We start from the raw sequence: 26,246 nt of genomic DNA, 5'->3' as shown, positions 1-26,246 counted from the left end.
GAGTCTGTGCCAACTTTAAAGACCATCCTTTGTTTTTGGAGACTAAAAAACTTTATTCTACAGTACATGCTAAAAAATCCCAACTGTTTTCTAAGAATATCGTTTTTAAAATTCCCATATATGGTCCCCTAAGAAAGTTTATGTTGTATTGCCTATTGATATAAAAAAAGACTGTACGACTTCCAAAGATTTCCCTATCTTGTCCCCATCAACCAATACAAAATGAGATCCATTCAAAAGCTAATGAAAAAATGTTGCAGGAAAAAAAAACTTTTCGAATGACTTCTTGCACTACAGTCCTGGTTCTAACTCTTTAAGGCTGACAACTGTAGCTTGATCAAAAAACATAGGTGCTCAGACTGTGTAGACCCTGGTGACATTATTTTTATTTGTCGTGCTTGAATTTAGTTATCTGCACACACTTACAGGGTCTGGTTAATCTCATTTGTCGACTTCCCTGCAGATTGTTGAATTATAGTTCACCTTATGGGCTTTAGTCTAAAATGCCATCTTTAAGGATTTTCAAAATAACTGTAGCTATTAGTGAAGGGTGCATTGCCACTCACTCTAATTTTCATTGTAGGGTTGTAAACAATGAAGCTTGTGTTGGCAAACAATGCTGGGTGAAAGTGCATTCAAGGGTCGTAACTCCTCTAAATAAAGATGAGGAATGTTGGAAATCCAATTCATTCAAGATCACATATAATATAAAGCAGCATGTCAAATTTGGTTGAAATACAGAGATGTGTGAGTGGTCTGTAAAGGTGAGCACCTTAGACCACTTGGCCAGGGGCCCATTTTGCAAACTGACCTTTTCTGAATTTATTTTAACTTCACAAATTTTTCTCTGTGTTTGTTGTAAATGAATAGAAAAATGTAGAATATTGTAGCATGTAACCATGATGCATCTGATCCTGAGGGTCAATACATATGACATCTTATCCTGAGGGTCAATACATGTGACATCTTATCCTGAGGGTCAATACAAGTGACATATTATCCTGAATGTCAATATGTGTAATATCTTATCATGATGGTCAATACATGTGACATATTATCCAGAGGGTCAATACATGTGACATCTTATCCTGAAGGTCAATATGTGTAACATTTTATCATCATGGTCAATACACGTGACATTTTTGCCTGTGGGTCAATACATGTGACATCATATCCTGAGGGTCAATACATGAAGTTCTTATCCTGAAGGTTAATATGTGTAACAGCTTATCCTGATGGTCAATACATGTGACCTCATATCCTGAGGGTCAATACATGTGACATCTTATCCTGAAGGTCAATATGTGTAACATATTATCATGATTGTCAATACACGTGACATCATATCCTGAGGGTCAATATATGTGACATATTATCCTGAAGGTCAATATGTGTAATATCTTATCCTGATGGTCAATACCTGTGACATCTTATCCTGAAGGTCAGTACATATGATGTTGTATCTTAATTGTCAATACATGTGACATTGTATCCTGATGGTCAATACATGTGACATCTTATCCTGATAGTCAATACATGTGACATCATATCATGTGGGCTAATACATGTGACATCTTATTCTGAAGGTCAATACATGTGACATTGTATCCTGAAGGTCAATACATGTGACACTGCATCCTGAAGGTCAATATATGTGACACTGTATCCTGATGGTCTATACATGTGACATCTTATCCTGATGGTCAATACATGTAATATCATATCCTGAGGGTCAGTATATGAGATAATGTTCTGCAGGATGTCCATATAAATGCTTTATGGTACAGCAAATAGAAAACTCAAAGAGCGCACACTCCTGGACATAAAATTTGTACATTTGTTTCAAGCAAAGTTAACATAATTTATCTGATGATTTTTAGTTGATTGTTTTTCATGGCATTTTATAAATATTTTGTCAACTACTTCTAGACTTTCTGTTTCAAAGTTGGCTGGCTTGCACTGATTATTTTGTAACTAAGTTTTAATAATCTTTCATTAGTAAAACATATGATTTTATTAATGGTTTCATCATACAAGAACATCAGATTTGCAAAAGAAAGTAGTGTGTTAGAAAATAACAAAATTATGCTTTCTGACATAATTTTTAGTTTCATACAAGATAAACATATAACATGATCTACTTGTGCAACAAGCCCTATATACATCCTGTTTGATTTCTAAGAATAAGCAGGCATCTTTATTTTTAACCCAAGGCTGCCTTGGTCTGGGCTTCTGCAACTTGTCATAATTACATTTTGTTCTTCCTCTAGCTTGAAAGTAAATGTACATTAATTTGAGGTAACCAGTATAAGCCAAAAGTTCCACAAACCAGTCTGGCAGTCTGCCTTGTTTGATGGGCCAAGTTTGTACCTGCCAGTCTCCACTTAGCAGAAAAAAGTAATTTGCAGATTCATGACCATTTGAAAGTGTGTACAGATCCAGGTCTATATGCTTGAAATGGCTGTCGGTGAGTGGGTGAGTGGGGATGGTTTGGTGCCAACATACTTATTGAAAATTAATCAAATCTGGACCAAAGATCAAGAAATTTTCTGCAAGTAGAAATCAAAGCCCTATCAAACTCCAAATACAACTGAAGACTAATTGGAATGAATCTCTCAATGTAAGTGAAATCTGATACATATGTTTGTAGTGTTTAGAGCAGGATCATTTTTCTGCTATGACTGCTCTCTGCAGCTTCCATCTGCCCTGTAAAATTTGTCAAATATCAACTGGAAGAATTCTGGTGAATAAATGCAACTGAAACATTAGAATTTAACTAATTAAGTTAAAATAAAGTACAAAAATGTGTGCCGAGTCAACTGAATACAATTTTGTTCCAGATTGTCAGTGCCCACATGAATTAAGTCGGGTAAAGAACAGCAGACCATAAGTTCCTGTGACATTTCATACTGATAGATTTGATCCTTTCATTCGACATAAAGATGCCAATATATTCTTTCTATATTGAAAATGTAAAGAACAGTGACCGCATTTTAAGTGTACCATTTAGTTATCTGCCTATGAAGTAATCAGATCCAAATGACACATATTTTACAGGAAACTTCTCTTGGCCTATTTTCTTATCACATGCATTATCTACCTGTGTGTGAAAGAAATTGGTGGTTGTAATTTTTAAAAGGTTCAACCCACAGTATGACAACCCTTGACTGTTCTCCAGCAAGTCCAATGCTGTAGAATAATCTTCCATAACCAGTGATCTAGCCATTATAGCTGGGACTGTGAAACTGATAAAAGGCAAACATTACTGATATATTTATAATCCCTACCAGGTATTGTGTCACTAAAAATATGACTTCTGACCTTCCTACTAAGACATGACCCAGACTGAGATAATAACTTTGTTTTTGGAGGGGGAGCTATTGTGCTGTATAAATTCATGTTTAGATCATGTGACTGAAAGCATGACTTTTGACCCTTTTACTGTGACATGACCCAGATTGAGATAATACAGTAATTTTTTTTAGTATTTTTTTTTTTTTTGGGGGGGGAGTACTGTACAGTATAAATGCACATTTAGTTGTGTAACTGAAAATATGATTTCTCCTCAGACCCTCTTACCATATTATGGCCCAGATAGAATAATATGAGGAGATCTAATGTACAAATGTACATTTCAATCGGTATTCATATCTGAGCTCAGTGATTTCTCCATGAGTTTCACATGTGAATTTCATAAAGGAAGATTATCAATTTGTGTGTGTATGATTGCACGTCTGTGTGTGTGCATGCAAGTGTCTGTGTTTGTGTGTCTGTGTGTGTTTTATATCTGAACGGTAATAGTGAAATGATTCCTTTATGTTTCAATGAATGTGTGAGTGATTAATAATTTTCAAGGGAAAAAAATAACACATATGGCTTTTATCTTCATTATTGGCATGGCAGCAGCGATTTTGCCTTATGACACAAGCATTACACTATATGCATTAGAACTGTTAAGATATTATGGAATATAAAAAGCAATGCCATTTCTATCACTGTATAACATTGCCATTAGTGCAGCTAGTGAAATGCTTTTCTTAACTAGATAGCCAATAAAAATGTCTCTATGTTCATTTGCAAAATGTCATTTAGCAATCACCTGATCATGGTTGTTCATCTAGAAGTCAAGCATCTACATGATTAGATTTATCTGAATGATACAGGTTTTGTTATGCTCTTGACAAAAACCAACTGTGTGCGATCGTTGCATGCTGTGTTGTTTTTTTTGGGGGGGAGCATAAAATTTAGCAAATATTTGCATTTTGTGCCCATGTGCTAACTATAAATGTAGATTTGATTGTAAAAGAAAACTGAATGATGGAAATTACATGAAACTTAAAATTGAAACATCTGTCCGAGCATTCACCTTATATATACTCACTTAAAAGTCGAGTCAATCTGCAATTGCACAGACCCAGATCTGACATTCCATAATGTTTGTTAGAAGTAAACAGGAGAACAAACAGCATATGCCCTGGCCTGCAGGTGCATTATGCTATGGCAGATCAGGATCTTTGAAATTTGATTCGACTTATAAGTGAATATATATGGCATGTTACTAGAATGATATACTTGCTTTTTATAAGTAAAATCATAATAATGCCTTAGATAAATTGTAAATACATGTACATTTAAATGTTTGAATCACCTCTTGCCAGTTCCTCATTGTATTTTCAACTCATTTCAACATGCCAGCCAGCATGTGAAAGACAGCATGCTCGATGTTTAAGTAGTTAACCATACTCTGTTTGAAGTGCTCAACTTTTTTTATTTTAAACCATCTTTCTTCTTTAAATCATAAATGTGTCTTATATATGTTTAATCAATATGAATGAAAATAGAAGTTTGAAAACTAAAAGAAGCAACTTATCAGTTTGCAAAGGAGATTGTGAATATTCACAGAAAGTAATTAAGAACTACATCTTGTAGCAGACACATTAGACAGGGCTGTGCAGTGTTCAATAATTCCATCAATACACAGTAGTTGTTGTCAATTTTAACTGCACTGGAAATGCAAGTATGTGTATTTGTATATGTAATAAATAAAATATATATGTATGGTATATATGCTGTATTTTTGTTATACCATTCACTGTATACATTTTTCATTAAAAGGAAACGTGGCAAGCCTTGTTTTCTTTTAGTGAAAAATTTATACATCTTTTGGTATATCAGTGATACAGCATACATACTGGACATACATTATATATATATATATATATATATATATATATATATATATATAGTACGGTGCTGATGTGCCATCAAACCTTAAATGCATACATATATACAAGTCTGATTATTTTGCAACTACATTCTTTTTACAAAAATAATAAAAGCAATCATAACATGTGAGCATTAACTTTAAATAAATAGCAACATGTATATTTGTTGTCTCTGAATTGTGATGGCCGCTACATAACCCTGAAAAAAATATGCACTCAACAGGAAACAAATGTTGGTGGGATGTGGAATACAATAAAACATTCTTTAATTTCAGAGATTAGGAAAACATAACGTATTTAAGTTTACAGAGAGATTTTGAGGGTGTATGTATCCCTATTCTTTTCTTCAAAAGTCGTAACATTACTTAGAAAACACAACTGCTTAAATGATTTCTTTCCACTGATGCTATGAATTTAAGTGAAGATTTCCAAGTAAATGTGGGTAACAAAGTACAGATAAAGTTTATCAAAGAGCATTGGTTCATTATGTACTCATTCCAAACAGTAAGAGGTCAATCCGTATGGTGACACTGACCTTGAAAATGAAAAGCCACCACTAGGTCAAATATAATCAATTTTCTGGCACTATTACAGTACCAAACTGGCCATAGGCACGAGGTGATCAACATAGAAATGGGCAAGATTGCACAAAATCGTAAAGAAAAACTGATTTCTACTGGTCCCTTCATAACATCAACATAACTGAATACTTCTAAAGACATTGTGCATAAGACATGCATCAAATGTGGGTCCAGGTGGCCAAATCCATGACTATCAAATGGGGCTTCAGGTGGCCAAGTGGTCTGATGTGCTGACCTTTACAAGTCACTCACATCTCACCACTGTCCATGTGGGTTTGAGTCTTGTCTTAGACAATGTGGGGTGAAAAGCTTGCCCCCCACCCCCCTTTGGATGATTAATGATGCATATAAGTGTGAACGAAAGTGTCTGCCAGATAATACATGGGTATACATTTTTGTATTGATGAATGCCCTTAGCCATCATTGAAGATGTACATGTATGCTGTACATACACAAAACTACATTCATGTACATGCTTTGTTCTGAGTCATTGCAAAGACTGAGTAAGGAATGGGTCACAACGTCAGGCCGAGTCATTATTTATAAGCCATACCAAACAAGTTCTTTCCCTGACAAATGCCTTTTAATTTACTTCATACCCCATCTTCTGCAAGCTCTCAAAAATTTTAGTTTTACAGTATGAATTAAAATTTAATTGGGATTTAAAACAATTCAATTCACTGCATGTAAATATACCAACATGTGGATGTCAGAGAAGCCACCTAAGCAATTCCAATCTGGGTATGTGATACGGAAATATGTGTGTGATTTGGAATTTTAATGTAGCTTTAACAATGTTTCAGTTATATCCCTACGATGTATGCAGTGTGACAGTTTATAGTGATGTCTAGCACTGGGAAATCATGCAGCAGACATGTAGCAGGATGTCCCACCCAGTCACATTATCCTGACACCAGGCTGACCTGTCCTAACACTAACCTCTTACTGCCAAGTGAGGCAGCTGTTAGAATGTGTAATGTGAGAGTAATTTCAGGGTCCTACCCACACAGTATAGCTGTTGATACAAAAAGAAAAACAACCATACAGTACACATTTCAGACCAACTGATCTGACACAAAGCATTTAGGTGGCACTAGATGGTTCCCATAGGGTGTGATTTAAAAAAAGATGATTTTCCCAGGTTTTCCTCACCAGTTAACTTTTAATTCCCTTTGTTTTGGTTTATGATATTTGTTTGGTATAGGTTACAGAATATACAGTTTGGCTTTACTTCATATGTTCACCTATCAAAAACTGGCCAAATCCACTTGGTCATTTTCAATTCCTGGACTTCAGAGGTTAATTGTAAAAAAAAAAAAAAAAAAAAAAAAAAAAAAAACTACCCTATAACGTTTTTTTACATCTTAAATATTCTGCACTTCATTCACTGCATTTCTAAAAGTTGGTATTGTCAAGTCTGGCAAATTTTGTTTTCCCTCTTTTAATAACTGCTAAAGATTGTGAACTTCAGACTGATTTACAAGCAAATTGGAGCAGTCATTTTGGTTAACTGTGTGTTTAAATCATTTACAATTTCCAGAAGTACAATATCAAAACAAATGCTATCCACAGCACATGAAAGTAATATAGAGGTATGCCAAACATTCTCTCCAATGTGCATGCTGCTAATGCAAACAACATCACCTTGCACCTGTCACTGTCTCTGTAGAGTGAGCAACCCCTTAACTGTTTTCAAAATTTCTAATTTTCTGAGATATCTTTACAAAAAGTGTTTCAAAATGGTTGGACCAGAATAAAATATTATCAATAAGGGCTGGCACACTAAACTCATGAACCCCTGGAGATTCTTTTCATTTTTGCCTGAATTGGAGGTAAGAAACGCAATTGGTGAGTTACCTCTGAATACATCCAAATACATCTGCTTCCAACCAATTTTCATTTAGGCACATGCGTAGGTGTATAAAATACATTCTTGTTTTTTTTATTGGCTATTTTGTTCTCTCTCTCTCTCTCTCTCTCTCACACACACACACACACACACAGACACACACGAGTGAGAGTAACATTGTAAGAAGGCCTCAAGGTAGATTAGCTATCAAATTAATTGTCACCCTCTTTAAATAAAGTCCTTCTTACTATTATTATTAATATTAATACTATTATTATTCTTATTACTATTATTATTATTATTATTAATTTCATTTTGCAGGAAATTAAAACACAAGCTATGCAATTAAGACAAATAAGATGTATGATCCAGAGAAAGTCATTGTAGCACTAAGCATTTCCGGTGAATAAATAGGTTACAAGTATACTTTGGGAGATGTTCTCTTCAAACCAAAATTGTACTATACACTGTACCATAATAGCAAACACAATGAATTTCACAAAGAGTAATGCACCATTTAGGTTTAGTGTACCATACATCAAAGCAACATGAATATGCATACACCTCAGTTAGACCTACCGGCAACTTGTACGAATATTTTATTCACCTATGTTATACATCTTTAAATAGTCATCTTAAAGAAGTTTTAAATGAACATTTAAATTCCTTTTGAAAAATTTAAAAACTTTGAATTTCTATTACTTAAAATGATACATTTTGTCTACATTGGTTATAATCTATCATCTGATGGGCACCTAATACATGTACCCTTCTTTTTCATTGCACTAAATTGATAGGTTATCAGCAAGTCAAAGAAATGCACACAAAAAATGCAAACAGACTTTTTGCAGTTTTATAGAGAATGCCTTTGCAGTTTTATTCAGAGAATGATGTTGCAGTTTTATATAGAGAATACCTCTTCCAAAATAATGATTATAATTACAGACAAACATGGCATATTGAAATGTGGCATATTATTTATTTTGATTTTATAATTTTATATTTATCCTTGAAAACAGTAACCAGAATGCTTTATTTCAGAAGAAATATGGTATAAAAGGTTGATTCTGTGCCAGGTTTTACAAGGTTTCTGGGCCCAATTCTGAGGGAGAAGTTGATGAGCAGTGTAAGACTTAATGGAAATTCCACAAAATTTCTATCTGCTAACAGGTGTCTCTTGTCTGTCATGCTTTATATGAACACCATCTAACTTCAACCATTGAAAACTTTCAGGTTTCTGTACTTGTACCATATATATCTCTCTATAGCCCCCAGTGTTTTAGTAAAGAAGCTTTATTTGTACCAACATGGTATGCAGTAAAATGTATTAATGAATAACCTCTCGTGATACAACTTTTTGAATCAATAATTTCTTTTTTTTCTTCTTTCTTTTTTTAATGAATGTATTATGGCTCACTAGGTAATCCAATCACTTTGCACTATTTGTACATGTATTTGTAATAAAAATGTACTTTTAAAGCATATGAATTACAATATCAATTGGCAAGCCAGAACTGCGTGATTAGCCTCAATTTCGATCTTTGCTAATTTTTGTGGTATGTGCAATGTTTTTGGCACTTTTCAGTTGAATTTCTTCAACCTGGATACTTAAAATGCATATCACTGATTGTAACAAACATTTAAAATAAAACAAGAGTCCCATCCTGGGAATGATACTCAACTGGCTGAAAAGTATTTCCAGGTATCCAAGATAAGACCATTTATCTTTGCAACTGTGGAGTGTAAAACCCATCTTTGTTATTCTTGGAATACTTATGACCATTAGGAGAAGTAGCAATAACATGATTTTCAATATGGCTATCACAGTGGACATAATGGATGTCAGATCTCCACCATTTTTATGTAGGACCAAGTACACATCACAAGAAGTCAGTATAAGCATCCATTCTGAAGATTTTCCAGATCGTCATTTGACTGTCAGATCTGCACAGTTTTCATTTTAGGTCAACTGGACATCTGGTGAAAGCCCCATGTCAATATTAGCCATCCATCCAGAAGGAGTTATAGTAAAGATTTTGAAGATGACCTTTTGGAATTGACATCAACACCATTTTACTTTAGGATTAACTAGACAGGACTTGAAGTCTTTTAGTTAAACCCCATGTTGACAAGATGATCCTTTTGGGAGTGACAATATCAAGAATTTCAAGATGGCCATATTTGATATCTGAGCGGCACCATTTTCCTTTAGGGCTAACTAGACTTTAGGACTGATTTTTTGTGTGAAGTTTCTTAAGTAAACAAAGCATAATTACCGATTTGTAAATATTATTGGTACTCTGCAAATAGACACTGTGGGATGAAATACATGCATCACATCACGACCCTGAAATGTGATACATATACTGCAGTACATGACACAATACAGTGCGACCCCGCTATAGCACGCATGGTTATAACACATATTTAGATGTATCACAGTTGTGGCATGGCTCCCAAAATTTCATATGCTTGTATTTTTCTATGTCTTCTTAAAAGTATGAAAACTAAAGAGTATAGAGTTTACTATCATTTTGAGGAAGAGATTGTATATGAATTCTAATATAAAATGATTGTTTCATGACAACTGAAATTATGCATGCATATATTTTTCTCACACATGAAAAAATATTTTTTCTTCTTAAATGTATGAAAAATAATGTGCAAAAAGTTTATTCTGGGATCGCACTGGGCTTCATGAAGCAAATTGCAATTTTTTTTATACTGATTACAAATTATATCACCTCATGATTCTTTGTGACAACAGTGTTAGCTGTTTAAACCTGTCTATACAATCTTGACTTTGGAGTGGAGAAATTCTCACGCACCAGAAAAAAATGACAAATTCGTCCGTGTTACCTTTTTGTCATAAACGATTAACTGTTTCCTTTTAATTTCTTTTTTTTTATACAGTACAAAACTGAATTTGTGGACTTCCTGGTTGTCACATACTTGTTCATATATACATGTATATGTATATATTAACTGGTCAGGAAAAATGAAATGTTTTAATTCATGTCATCAGAGTTTATCACTACAGATATAAAAACCCTTTTTCCACACAAATAAATGTACCATTTGTAATCAAATCAATTACAGAATACAAACTGACCATGATATTTCTTTTGAGCAATTTCTCTGGCAAATTTATCTAATCTTAAGAATTTTTAAAACTGATCTCTTGTCATGCATTTTTAAATCTACTGGCAAATCAGGTTTGTTTTGTACACCAAAAATTGGATGGAAGAACACTGAATTGCTTGCAAAAATGCTATGTTGCTAAATCTTGAATCCGCTTTTGCTATGATCTGACAAGGCTAAAATATTACAATTTACAGTATATGTACATACCTACATACAACTGTATTTGATAAATTAATTTTGGTGAGGCTATTTCCTATAAACAATCATGGGTGGGGTACATTTTCCAGTTGTAAAGAATAAAGAAATATCTATTTTGTCCTCTATGCAGATTTTGGGTGTTCTCAAATAACCATGCTCTTAAAAGTGGACAATTTTCTAAATGTCTGAATGAACACATTTTAAGTCCTCAATCTGGTACATTCATGACTAAAATGGCCATACAGTCAGCCAATGTCATGGCACCAATACAATGATTTATGCATAGAACCATAAAGAAATGCGAAGGAACCTTTGGAGACACTAATATGACATTACCAATATAAAGTCCTTTTGTGTAACTTTTGGATACATTGGGGATCCAGTTATTGACTTTAAATTTACGACATTCTTACAAATGTGATATGAAACAAAACATTACTGGCTGACTATAAGAATTTGACCACAAAAATACCATGAAAATGCAATAAAAATCAACAAATAATAATAATGATTTAAAAAAAAACAGTCCTGTAAAGGAACTGACACTCTACTGGGCAAAAGAATTTCTGTGAATTCAAGATGCTGTGGTTGACATACTGAATGTCTGATTGTGATCATTAGAACAAAGCAGACATCATTATAAGTCTTTTGGTTATAACCCTATGTTATAATGACCATTCACTTAAATGGGAGAAGTAACAAGAAGATTCTCATGATAGCTTTTATGACAGCCATATTTGATACACAACTGGCACCATTTTCATGAGGAAAAATTAGATATCATAAGAAAACCCCATATTGATGTAAACATCTATTTTAGGAGAAGATATAACAAGCCATATTAAGGGTTGGTCAATTTCATTTAGGACAAAGTCAACATCATAAGAACTCTTCTGATGAAAACCTTATATCAAAATGATTTTCCTTTTAAAAGGAGCAGCGAAAACAAGATTTTCAAAAGATACTGGGCATCAGATCACTGAGCAATGCTTTAATTTAGGACCTGCAAAATAATACAAGTCGTTGAGGGAAAATCCCATGCTGATATAACCAATCATTCAGTAGAAGTTGTGATGACAAGATTTTCAATCAGGCCACTATGATAGCCATATCAGACATCATAGCACTGCTGTGGCTACGATACTGTATATTAAATTGGTACTATTTTCATTAGGACCAACTAGATATCATAAGAGGTCTTTTGGTGAGAACTCCAGTTCAATCTGACGTTTCATGAAGGAAGAGTAGTGATAATCCAATTTTCAAGCTGGCTACTGTGGTGGCAATAGTTGACATCAGATGGGCATCACTTTCATTTAGGACCAGCTAGACATCACAAACTCTTTTAATGAAAACCTCAAGCTGACACAACCATACATTCTGGAGGGCTAGTGATAAAAATAATAAAATGCGGTGGTCATATTGGAAGTCAGCTTGGTGCCATTTTCATTTAAGACCAACCAGATGTCATAAGAAGTCTTCTGGTGACAACATACATTCAAGATGAGTAGCAATAACAAGATTTTCAGGATGACCACTGTATGTTGGCCATATTGGATGCCAGACTGGCAGCATTTTCATTTAGGACCAAATCAAAATCAAAAGAAGTTTAAGTGAAAACTCCTTGCCAATATGACCTTCTATTCTAGAATATATGTGAAAACAATATTTTCAAGATAGCTGTGTTTGCAGCTATGTATATATATATATATATATATATATATATATATATATATATATATATATATATATATATATATATATATATGATGTCAGATAAGCACCATTTTTATTTTTGACCAACATCATAAAAACTTTTTTAGTGAAAACCTTATGATGATATATGATCATCCATTAAGGAAGGGTAGCAACAACAAACTGTTCAGGATGGCTGATATGGTGGCCATACTGGATAACATATTGGCCTCACTTTCATTTCGGATCAACTAGACATCATAAGAAATATTTCAGCGAAAACCCCATGTTGATATGATCATCCATTCAGGAGGAGCAGTGATAATAAGATATTCATGATGGCCACTGTGGTGGCCATATTGGATGTATGAGCAGTACCTTTCTCATTTAAGGCCAGCCATACACTGGAATGAATATATTTACAGTTTCATGGTAAAAATGTCCAGGAGGTTTTGGAGGAGTAGTTATAAGATACTTATTCTAATGGACGGTCAGGCACTGGACAATAGACAAAGAACATTCCATAAGCTCTTCTGGTCTATGACCAGTAGAGCTTAAAAAAAGATTTCTTAAATGCAAATTACAATTTTTTTTCATCATGGAGCATGCAGTAAGATTTATCACTTCTAACTTCTGTAACTATAAATGAAATGAAACTGGATACTACTTAAAAATATTTATCATTAACCAAGGAAAATCAATGATTGTAACAATAGTTAAAATATTAAATAAGAAAGACAGCACTACAACCAAACTTCAAAGGCATTATACAATGAAAAGAAAATATGCAAAATTGACAATTCTGCATCAACACATGTACCACAAATATGATGAAGATCTAAGGGTTTTGCCATTCTGATACATATTAACCTAAAATGTTGTCAAATACAATCCTTGGACACCAATATTAACTAACTTCAAGGAAATGTCCTCAAAATAATACAATCCTTGGCCATCGATATTAACTTACTTAAAGGAAATGCCATCAAAATAATACAATCGTTGGACACTCTGATATTAACTAACTTCAAGAAAATGTCCTCAAAATAATACAATCATTGGACACTGACAATTACTTACTTTAAGAAAATCAGATCAAAATATTCACATTCCTTGAATATTGTTTTTAATGAAAAAGCACCAAATTTTTTTAAAAACAGTCTTTGCTCAAATTACAGATTGAAGTGTGACTTTCAAAATGACCATGAACAGAGATATTTTTTCTCTCTGTATGGGATGATTATGCATGCCTATTCTAGTACTACCGCAGGAAATATAAACTGACATCGACTCTGAATACAAAAGAATATTCTAAAAATAGGACATATTTCTATTTTCATCTTCTTATTTCATTTGATTTCTTTGTGCCCTTTCTTCATTTTTATTTGTGTAGCAAAAATAACTACACTGGCAGCTTTATGCAGCACACAGGTAACTCTACTTAAGTTTGCAAAAAGAATTCTTCAAATGAACTTTCTTTTCTTTTAAAAAGTGCAAAGCATTGACAGTCATTTAAGTTACACAATCAAAAACCAAAGACATGAATATTTGTTCCTTAAGCAAATATAAAACTGGAGCAGAATTGGTTTCATGAAATCACTAGGTCTACTTTGTGTTCTATCTAGGTCAAAAAGTCAGAAGAGCTATTTTAGGAAAGGGTTGGAAATTATTTTTCTACAACAGCCCTAATACATGTACAAAGAAATTTGAATAGGAAATACCTTTTAAAATGAAGTACCTTAATGCTGGAAAAGATCAAATTAAAATGGATAGCAGCATACAAATATGTGTTAGGTTCAAGAATATGGTGATGAAAATTAGAAATAACATACAGTAGAACTTTGATTATCTGCCACCCTATTAACCATCAGTCTCTGTCAACCATCAGGACATTGTATGTCAAAATATTAAAAACAGGTACATGTACATATGATGATTGTAATGTCGCCCTCTTAGTAAGAGGGGCGATTAACTGAATTATGGCTGGCATTATCTAGAGGATGACCTCTCTTGATATTATAGCCCAGTGGGAGTGGATGATAGAATTTCAACAGAGAACTGAGCAAGAATATTGGGAAGAAATAATACAATACAAGCCCCCTTAGACAAGAAAAAATAACAAATTTAATCAAAACAAATTATTATGTCAACAGAATTTAATAGCAGTCTAATTTGGATTTATTTCATCATCATGAGTGGTGAAAAGAGCACAATGTCCATGACTGATTGCATCACCCTTCTTCCCTTGATCGTGTATCAATGTCTTCCTGTTTCCTTGAGCCTTCCTATTCTCTATGCTTCACTTCTTTATTGACTTCCTAGTCTTTTATTCTGAACTCGTCACTCCTTTTTCTTTGGACTTCCATCTTCAGACTGTCCCGTCTCTACAAAAAGCTGTTCCTCAACGACAAAATTAACCCATAACCTCTGTATGTACCACTTTCTACATGTACATAAAATTACCTCTCTTATTTACTCAGAAGCATACTAGCTATCCACACTGCATAAATTCCAACTAATCCGACAGAACATCATCCTTGCTTCACAGCAACAGGCCAGAATTAACACATTAGTGATATTATATATCACGTTACCATATCTCTTTACCTATGCTACCATATGCTCGATTACTACTGCATAAAATTAAAAAAATTCTAGTTCACAGCAATCCCTAAATTACAAGATTATTTAAACATTACAAAATCAGATATAAATATGCAATTATTGTTAACTCAACATAATCAGTATCGTCCTAACAAAGAAAATTATTTCATGTAACCCTATGAAATCCTACACATATGAAAACTTGGATAGCATGCAATCGTCAATTCTATCAATGAATTAGAAAGTGTAAAATTAAAGATATAATTGCATAACAACTCAACCATCAACAGATTTCCATGAAATTGAATAAACAATACATAATATGAATCCTAGTCATATCAACCGAATTTGCATAAAACAAACAATACAATTTTTTAAAGAAAATTAAATGGGAAGTTAAAATTGCGTACCCTAATGCTGTTCTCTTTCAGAAATGGTGCATCCTAGCACTAAACCCGGTCTTTTCTTACAAGACAGCCACCTGGGCCCTATCTTGTTTAACGAGGAAAGCTCTGTTTTTTTTAGTCGTCCTCGGAGCTGCTTCCTCTCACAGGAAATTTTCAGACTAAAGAATTCGACTTTAAGGTTGTTACTTTAAATTCATGTTATGTTCAAAGTATATGCCTTAATTTACTCTGGCCAATTGTAAGCAGCAGTTCCTAAATTATCCCAAGATAATAATTTCTTCTGTCAGATCTCAGACAGCATAGAATATGTGAAGTATGGTCATATCAATTTCCCTTTGAAAGCGATAATTTGACATGGGTTCCTATCAAGCAGTTATGGTTGGTAGCTCAAATGTTTACTTTCTCAGGACAGCATAGCAATGCCCAGGTCAGTCTCCCCGAGTCATAAATTCTAGCCTTTCAAATTTTAACACTGACATGGGGGGGGGGGGGAGAAAAGAAGAAAGGTCGAAGTGACCGTTCACAAAGACTTTTCTGACTTAAATGTGATAAAAGTTTAATGCTCAATGAATTCAACTTTACGATTCAATACAATTCAAAATTCGACACTTTACATTGATATCATGATTTTTTGATGACCAGGTCTATTGTATAATATTTGTAATGTACATAATCTATTCTCTGTCTATTCTTATATCCATCATTGTCTCTGTCCTGCACCCTGATGGATAATCGAAGTTCTACTGTACTACAGTGATGATTTGTTTCTTTAGAACATTTCTTTATTTAAATGGCTATTATATTCTTTAGCTGGAGTTGAGTCTTAAGCTTAGCAAAATTGTAAGACAAAATTTCCCCCTTTTATTAATGAAACTCAAGGGCATAATAGTAAGTGTACATTTAACGATGGCTCACTACCACTGAAATGTCAGAAATGATGTCTCAGAGTAATCTGCCATTGCTATGAATGTCTGACAAAATAACCTGCCTGAAGATCACGTGACATATATACAGTCCATATAACCTGGTCAACATACAGCCCATATAACCTGGGACTAATATACACAGAGTATTTATTGTTTCTGTCTAAAAGAATGACCAATGTCTGAAAATAATGTGACATATAATGACTTTATATATGGACTGTATGACCTGGAAACAATATACAAGTTAGTGTTTCTGTTGTAGCCTTGAAAATATGATGAAGTTAGATATTTCAACATACATCTGCAAGGACATTACTAAAATAATTCAATTCTGACTGATTGTGACTTAAACTCGGACTCAGGAATTTTATAATCTCATGCAGGGGAGGTCATCATCTTATCTTCATGTTATTTATACAAAAAAGTAAACACATGCTATAATAAACACTTACTATTCCATGCAATTTGCTCTTCATAACAACAGTTTTCCAAATATTATAAGTTCTTGAATATTACATAACTGGATATAAATAACCATCCAGTTTTATTTTGCTTGTTCTGAACTGTTCTTCAAAGGTTTTTATTCATAGCATCTGTAGTATGAAATAGAGGCTGCCATCAAGTTCTGTACTCTCCATTAGACAGATGGACTCTTTCAAGAATTCTTTCATACAGGTTTAATCATGGATCTTTATTTGCATTATCTTGCCCATCATGAAAGTTAACCTTATGACCCTGACTTTTTTGTTGTTGTCTCCATTCTAGCACTCTAGATCTTCTTATCTCCACTGATAAACTGGTATGCAGTCTGATATAATCTGGTATGCAGTCTGATAGCCTGATATAAACTAGTATGCAGTCTGATATAAACTGATATGCAGTCTGATAGTCCAATATAAACTTGTATGCAGTCTGCTATAAGCTGGTATGCAGTCTGATAGCCTGATATAAACTAGTATGCAGTCTGATATAAACTGGTATGCAGTCTGATAGTCCAATATAAACTGGTATGCAGTCTGATATAAACTGGTATGCAGTCTGATAGTCTGATATAAGCTGGTATGCAGTCTGATATAAACTAGTATGCAGTCTGATAGTATGATATAAACTGGCATGCAGTCTGATATAAACTGGTATGCAGTCTGATAGTTTGATATAAGCCAGTATGCAGTCTGATAGTCTGATATAAACTGGTATGCAGTTTGATATAAACTAGTACGCAGTTTGACAGACTGAATTCCCCTCACCATATGTTTCTGCCTTTGAGTTAAAATATGGTAGGTAAGTAGGGTTTAAAATCAACTTTTTAAAAAAGGTCTAATGTACATCATATTTGTATGAAAAGAGCATGCAGTATATATTTTACTGTATGTGCTAATAAATTGCCATAAAGGACCTAATTCTTTAGACAATTTTATTTTTATTTAAATATTTGTATTTTTGAAAATGTTATTAATTTTTATTATTTAATTTTTAAAAATTAAAAAAGGGTCGGCCTGTTGATTGCATTAGTGAAATGCACATATATTTCTGACTGACCTATTTGACCTTGTGACTTCTCTGCAAGAGACTGGCATTAAAATGAAGAAAAAAATTTAATTAAAAAAGTTGATGCAATACATATAAAGGAAAAGAGATATCAAATAATGAGTATTGTGACTGAGAAAACTGTTCTCTCTCTCTCCATACTAATTAATGTACAACACGTTCTGCCCATGTAAGAAAACAAAGTGGGATAAACCCATTCAACACAGTGCATTCATTGACACTAGAGATGATGTTATGCTTTTGACATCATGAAAGTCTGCAATTTTTCTGCCACTTTCAACTGTGAACAGTTGTCTTGACATTATTGTCTATCATTTCCTATATATTTATGATTGTGTTCTCCCATGTAGAACTCCAATGCAAGATGTCTCTATCACATGACTGCTGTCTTTTATCACATGACTGCTGTGTTTCATCACATGACTGCTGTCTTTCATCACATGACTGCTGTCTTACATCTCATGACTGCTGTCTTTCATAAAATGACATTCTATTAAGCCGAGTGCATAAACAGTGGTAAAAATGTTCTTATTTTCATCATGATCTGATTCTTTCACAGTAAACAATACAAACATTAGGTACCAACGTGAGCAGTTATGCCAGCATTTCCCAAACCAAAATCGCAAGCTTATTTTTAAGGTTGCTGCAAGCTTGTGGTAAGCATGCATTTTGGTTTGGGTTTGCACTGATCAACCCACTTACATGTACAGCTTTTGTAGTCTGATTTCGAAGAAAAATAAATGTTATTTAAAAAAATTCTTATTATTATTTGTGAATTAATTCTATATCAATGTTTAAGTAAGAGCTAAATTATTTTTTCAGTCTCTAATAATGTTATTGATAAGAAAGGACTTAACTGGTTGACCTGTTTATATTTTTATTGTTGTGCAAGCCATCTGCAATACACATTTCAGACACTGTATTGCCAGGATCTCAACTATTGTTCTCTGAATGCTAATATGAATTTATAGTCCAATGCTGCCATTATGTGCAAAAAGATGTATTTACCAAATCATCTGAATATTACAGAATCTTGACAGATATCAGTCCTATACATCACTGGGTGCCATTAAATTCAGATAATATCAAATTTTCATCACATTATAAACCATGGAATTTCTTCCTTGACCTGAGAAAACCAGCCATTTTTCATGTGAGTATGAATTAATCGGATGTTGATCGGTGACATTCGTGAGTCAACTGATTTCAGTTGAAAGATGGAACACAAGATTTGATGATGTCACAATTATAAACATAAGAAGCCAACACCATGGAATATCTTATACATTAGGTGCAGGGTACAGTTTTGATGATGTCACCATTATAAACATAAGAAAGCCAACACCATGGAATGTCTGATACATTAGGTGCAGGGTACAGTTTCATAAATTGGCCCCTGAAAAATTTCTTAACTTAAGGCTATGATGTGACTGTTTTAGATAATTTTGTTTACTATTTAAAGATATGGATATATTTGTGAACTGGGTGTTTTGGGCTTGTGTTGTTCTTGAAATTGATGTCAGGCATGTACACCTTCCATAGTTATTCTGCAGTATGTTGATAGTGAAATACCAATAGTTGGCTAGGAAGAAGAGGTAGCCTCCCATAGCAGTAAACACATGGGTTTGGGCAAGTAGAATATCTCAAAAACAGCTTGGATGACAACTATTTTCAGTTGCATCAGCCTGTTTAGTACACACTGTTTTGCGAACTGTCATCTAGGAAAAGGGCTTGTGTTTGCACTGTGAGCATCATATGGTGTCAAAAATGACCTTCAGACATGAAAATTGCAGGTAGAAATTTGGGGTTGGTTTGCATAAACTTCTTCTGCTATGAACTGCCATTGAATTCTTTGGTCAAGTGGATAATATTCTTATGCTTTGTTTTAATATAGGTATCCAAAACTATGGACGTTTTTGACTTCTCTTGTGTATTTTACTTTTTTATACTAGGTCGCTGATTGCGGCATTAAATTTGTACACAAAAACTGGCCCCTGCCCCCTTAGGTGATCCTTATGTGATATGCTATTCTCATTTTGTGTTTGATATGTTGCAGTACTCATACAAGCAATTTTTCTTAAAGGCATAACTGATGTGCATTATTTTTACAAGTTGGTTTTGTATGCTTACAGATTAATAAGGATGGATTTTCCTATCCTATATTTTTTTGTTCCTGACCACTGGAAAGGACTTTTCTATCCTATACTTTTGTTCTTGCTCATGAGGATAGATCTTTCTGTCTCATACTTTTGTTTCTAAACACTGGAATGGTTCTTCCTATCCCAAACTTTTGTTCCAAACCACTGGGATGGATTTTCTTGTCCCATAATTTTGTTCCTGACCACTGGGAAGGCTTTTCCTATTTCATAATTTTGTTCCTGACATCAGGGATGAATTTTCCTATCCCATTCTTCTGTTCCTAACAACTGGGATGGATTTTCCTATTATATACTTTTGTTCTTGACCACTGGATGGATTTTTCTATCCATACTTTTGTTCCTGACCATTGCGATAGATTTTTCTATCCCATGCTTTTGTTCGTGACTAATAGGTTGGATTTTCCCATCCCATACGTTTTTTCCAGACCAATGGGATGGACTTTCCTATCCCATACTTCTGCATATAATGACTCTGCTACACAAGGCTCAGATTCAGTACCAGTAATTAAGTTCTCCATCAAATTGCTTTCTTACTGCCTTGTATCTAATGATGACATTTTGAGATCAGACAATAAGGTCTCAAATAAAATCTTTGTATTTTGAATAAATAAATTCTACCCAAAATACATTTTTTAATCTCCATAGTTAAAAGCTAAGGATTTCTAATTATATTTGAGAAATTCATAATCACTTGTATGGAGACTAGACAACTTCGTTTTATGTTAGTGCTTCAATCCTTTTCACTGTCTGTACAAACTTAAAAAATTGTAATTACATGAACCATATTGGTGTAATATAAAATCTCAGGTTAAAGAGAAAATTAATTTCACTTAACTAGTGGCTTGATCTAAGGGATAGAATGTTTTTCCTCAATGTATCATCTAAACATGGCAGAATCTTGAATCATACACCTGGAATCATTTCCGACAGCAGTTCAAGACCCAGCAGAATGTTTAGAATTACAATGATACCTGCGTTAGTGGTCATCTCATAGGAAAGGACACCTGTTCATACAGGAAAAGGCATTCATACTAGATTTATTTTTATCTAAAGGACACCTACCCATGAGGAACACTGTTACCATTTAACCTCTCTATAAAAAATAATACAATGTTTTCATGCCACTTTATCTGGATATAAAGGTCACTTGACCATACAAGGGCAACATTTTCATAAATTTACCTTCATGTAAAGGACAGCTGTGCATAAATGACATATAATTTTATCTCTCTGTAAAAGACATGTACCAGTATATGTATGTTTCCATCCTATTTTACCTCTGTATAAAGAACACCTTTGTCCCATGACTGGTCTTTATAAACAAGATTCACTTTACATTAGAGCATGTTCACCCAAATTTCAGTCTCTTGAACGAATTTATTTTGTCCTATGGAGGTTCAGGTGTATCATATTGTCTCTTGTCTGGTAGATCAAAGATTGTTTTCCGTAACTACTTAAAGACCAACCATTTTATTTTCTAGGGCAGGCCTACATTATTTATGAGAAAAAAATTCCACATCTTTAAAAAAATACTTTTTGTATGATCCTACTAAGAAAAAACCCCAACTAATTTGATCAATCACATGAGATGAACAAATATTATCTTCAGCCAGTTGGACCCCCCTCCCCCATTTACATGATTGGTCCCTAAGGTCATCAGATTACATTTCCTTTGCTTTTTTTTAAATGTAATGAAATCAGTGTACATGTGATACCCTTTATCCTAATTCACATGCCCTCTGTCTTTATCTTCTTAGGATGTTTTTAACATTTTTATCAGGGATATTGTTACAGCGAATAAAATGTAGTACATCATTATCAATTTTCTAACATATTTGTTCCTGAATGGGACCAAATCAGGCTATAAAGTACTTTAATGAGGCCAAATCCATTTACACTGAGAATGATTGTCTTTTTATCAATAACAAATGATAATTTCCTTGCCCTTGAATCAGAGTGGAACATGTTTTCCTTGCAGTATGATCATGCTCTCTTGGCATGCTCATGAAGCAGCTCCATAAATGAAGCAGCTCCATAAATTTCTATTAAGCCACTGAGAACAGCAGCAATGCTGAAGAGGCTGTTTCCAAGATACTCAGACCCTGACCTATGATAAACTTCCCATGAGGAGATCAGAAGGATAGCAGGATGAGTGCCAGTTGTCTGCTTACAGTTTAGTATCCTCTGCTGTGCGAGTGCCTTAACTCAGTACACAGACACACGTAAAGTCCTATCTAATTATCAAAATTTATAAAAGAAAAATGAAAAATGACAGTCTAGCTGTTTTAATCAAACATCTACAAAAATGTACATTTCTGTGACACAGCTGGGAGTCTTTGGATTCTCTTTCAGTACAAACAGTAAGTACAACTTATGACAAAAATGCAAAGCAATATTTAAAATGGGAATGATGAGGATTTAATTGGCCAATGAATGTTTCTCTACATTTATTGATAATCTAATACTACCATTTTTATACACATGTCATGCCTGGTTTGATACAATTGCCTCTACAGCTTAAGGTGATGGATTTACAAAAACACCTGGCTACACACATTAGGTTTTTTTGTAAGGATGTTGTTGTTGTTGTTGTTAAAGGGTTTAATGCCATTTTTCAGCACAAGATAGGCTATACATGGCAGCCAGTATAAATGGTGGAGGAAGGACCCCAGAAAACCCCGGAATAAACCACCAACCCACGAGAAGCTACTGGCAAGCTTTCTCACATACCCACATTGGCCAAAGCCCAAGACTTAAACCCACAGCAGACAGAGGTGAGGTGAGATGACAAAGTGATCCGTAAAGGTGAGCACTTTAGACCACCTGGCCACTTAGGGACCGATTGTAAGGATGTATGGTTCAAGTTCATATTTTGAGTAGTGATGTGTGACCTTAAAATGAAATACAGGAAAATGATTTTGATGATTGGTAAAAAACAAAAACAAATCACCAAGAACTCAATAAAGATTTTAATAACTGATTATAAATTATTCAAATTTTCTTCTTCAGAAAGTTTCAATTTTGTACCTTTAATTTTAACATTTGCATCATAACCAAGCATTTCTCACATCATTGATGCACCATTTCAAACGTGCAGATCCTGGAACAGAATAATCTGAGGAAATCTACATTCCATTTGCACTTCATCTGCATTTGAAATGCATTTGGAATTCCTTCTGTTTTAATTCATTTGGAACAAAATGAAAATTCTAACCAAGTGTGATAGAAACCTTTTTTAAAGAACAAACTGAAAATGGATTTTTCACCTAGGTGCTAAAATTGAAGCCACAATTGGTGTAACCGTCTTTCTGGAGAAGATGAAAATGAGTCTTTTATATGGTTACAATAAAAAAAAACAACCACTGCTAGGAAAACCATCCCAAAAATCTAATAGAGAATGCCCTAGGAAACATTACATCCAAGTTTGATCACCGATTCATTTGTTCTTAACAGAAAACTATATATGCTTTTAAAATGTGGTTGCTAAGGAATCACACATTATACATAATCTGACACCTAAACAACCAAATTTAATCAAAAATGGTTCAGCTGTTAAAAAAAGGTTTTCCATATACCTGTAGTTGTTATGGATGCCAGGCCACTGTCAGTGGGACCCATTCCTAAGTTTGAACAAACTTTTCTCAGGAAACTAGACTGTTGTCAGGGAAACCACAACAGACAAAATTTTAACACAGCATGTTACAAGAAACATTCATGTGAAGTGGTTCAAAAGTGGTTCAGCAGTCCTTGAAAAGCTGAAAATAGGTTTTCAATACAGTTGCTAAGGAAGCCACATTATTTCTACGAAAGCCATCCTAAACATAGTTTTGATAAAAAATTATTATGAAACATTTTGAGCTAGTGTTATAAAAATTAGCAAAGAGTGTTCTAAAGCATCATCTGAAAATAGGTTTTCCATATGGTTGCTAAGGAAACCAGAATAATACCAGGAAGAGCCACTACAGATAAAATTTTAAAAGAGTAGGAACATAATTTTGCTGGAGCATTCCCAAGGAACATTCCTGGAAAGTTTCATCTAAATTTACCTGGTGGTTTTGGAGAAGGAGTGGAAAATAGCAAATAATGTACAGATGGGGCCATGTGATAAACTCAGGCAAACTAAAATTAGCTTCAGCTAATTGAAAATGATGCTTGACTGATTATGATGACCTAATTAAAACATTTTAAAACTTCAATAATGACTTACAAGGAGAGATGAAACTTATGTCCCATTCTATTGCATTGAAATTGAATCTTGGGAACACTACTTCATATTGTAAAGCTATGTAACTGGGGAAAAGAAAAGGTTAACTGTTATCAATAATATTCCTTGGAAATGTATCTTTAAATCAAAGGTGGCATTAAGGCACTGAAATATTTATGAAAACATAATTCATTATTTTTACCAGCTATTTGTTACTTTACCTCACTGAATTTCAATTGAGGCAAATGAACTGTGATAATAGCTTTCTATTAATAGTGCTATCATATATCACCAATGTGACCTATCTACATAAAACCTGTTGTGACTATGCTATCTGGATAAAAATAAACCTGATCTCTAAAGATCTGAGATACTCCCACACAATAACCTTGCTGCCCAAGTAAATTGGTTTCCAATTCACTGTGGTACAGGGTACTAACAGTAACATTCATACCATAATCAACTGTGTCATAAGCATTAGTATGCTTCAATCAGTACATGTATGGTCAGACACAAACAGTGTCAGTCTACAAGCAATGGTCAGCAGACCCCCCACCAACCATGGGGTTTCTTTGTCCTGCAGACTTGGACAAGCACATGTCATTATTGTGTTGGACAATAGATAACAAATACTGCATAAATAAGATGAGGTTATCAAAATGATACGGGGATCAAAATAAGTGGTAGTCTGCTAGCTAGTGAATTTCCTGCCAGACTGGTAGTTTTCATAATTTTAATTTTCCAACAGTTAGCAGTCTCAGCTGTCACCATTCAGCATTTATTTGCACAACACATGTAATTTTCAAACATCTGTACAACTTGATGATATTCACGTTCTCTTGGGAGTTAATCACATATATACTGCGAGATTCACTGTTCCTCTGGATGGTTAGAAGAATAGAGGAGGATTTTACAAAATGAAGCTGTATTTTTCTTTACTGGTTTTGTCAGCTTTAAAAGATAAAGTTGCACATCAAAGACTGTTATCAAGTATAACATTCTGTACATCTTTAATTCACTGATAGATTCATAAAGCAGAGAGAACCTGATAATGTGCCTTTTGCATTAACATGTACTTCTTATGGTAAGAATCTAGCTTTTCGATAAGCAATAAGCTCTGACCACACACCCACACCCCAATATAAATGCCAGAATATCTCAGATGGGGTAGGCGAGATCAGAGGAATCTCAGACTAAAATATTGTAAACCAAACTTGTGAACCAGTGTAAAGCCATCACTGTTGCACCAGGGTCATTAGAATTCTTATTATGAAATAACCATTCCATTTTTAAAGATCTAGCATCATGGAGACATATTTTGTTCAAAAAGTTATATATATGTTGTGTAAACCTGAAGCAATACTAACACTACTTTAAGGCTTTCAAGGTAGCACAACCCCTAATTGTATTTCTGCAGAGTTACGATTCATAGTGACCAGTGTGAATGAAGTCTTGGTTTTTATCTCTGATTTTTTTTCTTTCCAAAATGGTGAAGCTCTGAAAATGTTTACCGAGCCATCCTTTTCAATAGTCAATTTCTGGAGAACCAGTTTTTTTTGTTTGTTAACATGCGGTGAATATTTTCAATTATCCTTGGTTGTTTTCAACAGCAAGATCTATACTTGTGAATTATGTGTTATTTAAGAAATAAAAGTGTTGCTAATCGAGATACATATCTGACACTGTTTAGTGGGAAGGACTCAGCA

At 33.9% G+C, this 26,246-nt stretch overlaps 1 protein-coding gene and 1 long non-coding RNA gene across 3 annotated transcripts in view; one reads left to right on the top strand and one right to left on the bottom strand.

The window, feature by feature from the left end:
* Positions 1-26,246, bottom strand: part of LOC149806925 (phosphatidylinositol 3-kinase regulatory subunit alpha-like) — a 393,140-nt gene that overhangs the window by 50,806 nt on the left and 316,088 nt on the right. The window lies entirely within an intron of this gene.
* Positions 22,403-26,246, top strand: part of LOC149806927 (uncharacterized) — a 95,196-nt gene continuing 91,352 nt past the window's right edge. Inside the window, exon 1 of one of the 2 annotated variants that reach the window (XR_016421342.1) lies at positions 22,403-22,696. This is a non-coding gene — a long non-coding RNA (uncharacterized LOC149806927). The remainder of the gene's footprint in view (positions 22,697-26,246) is intronic. The other variant, XR_016421343.1, reaches the window with a different exon arrangement.

This window comes from Sinohyriopsis cumingii, chromosome 1 (assembly GCF_028554795.1).
Source record: "Sinohyriopsis cumingii isolate HCF-2022 chromosome 1, ASM2855479v2, whole genome shotgun sequence".
Taxonomy (NCBI): Eukaryota; Metazoa; Mollusca; class Bivalvia; order Unionida; family Unionidae; genus Sinohyriopsis; species Sinohyriopsis cumingii.
This window is presented reverse-complemented; position numbering and strand designations above follow the sequence as displayed.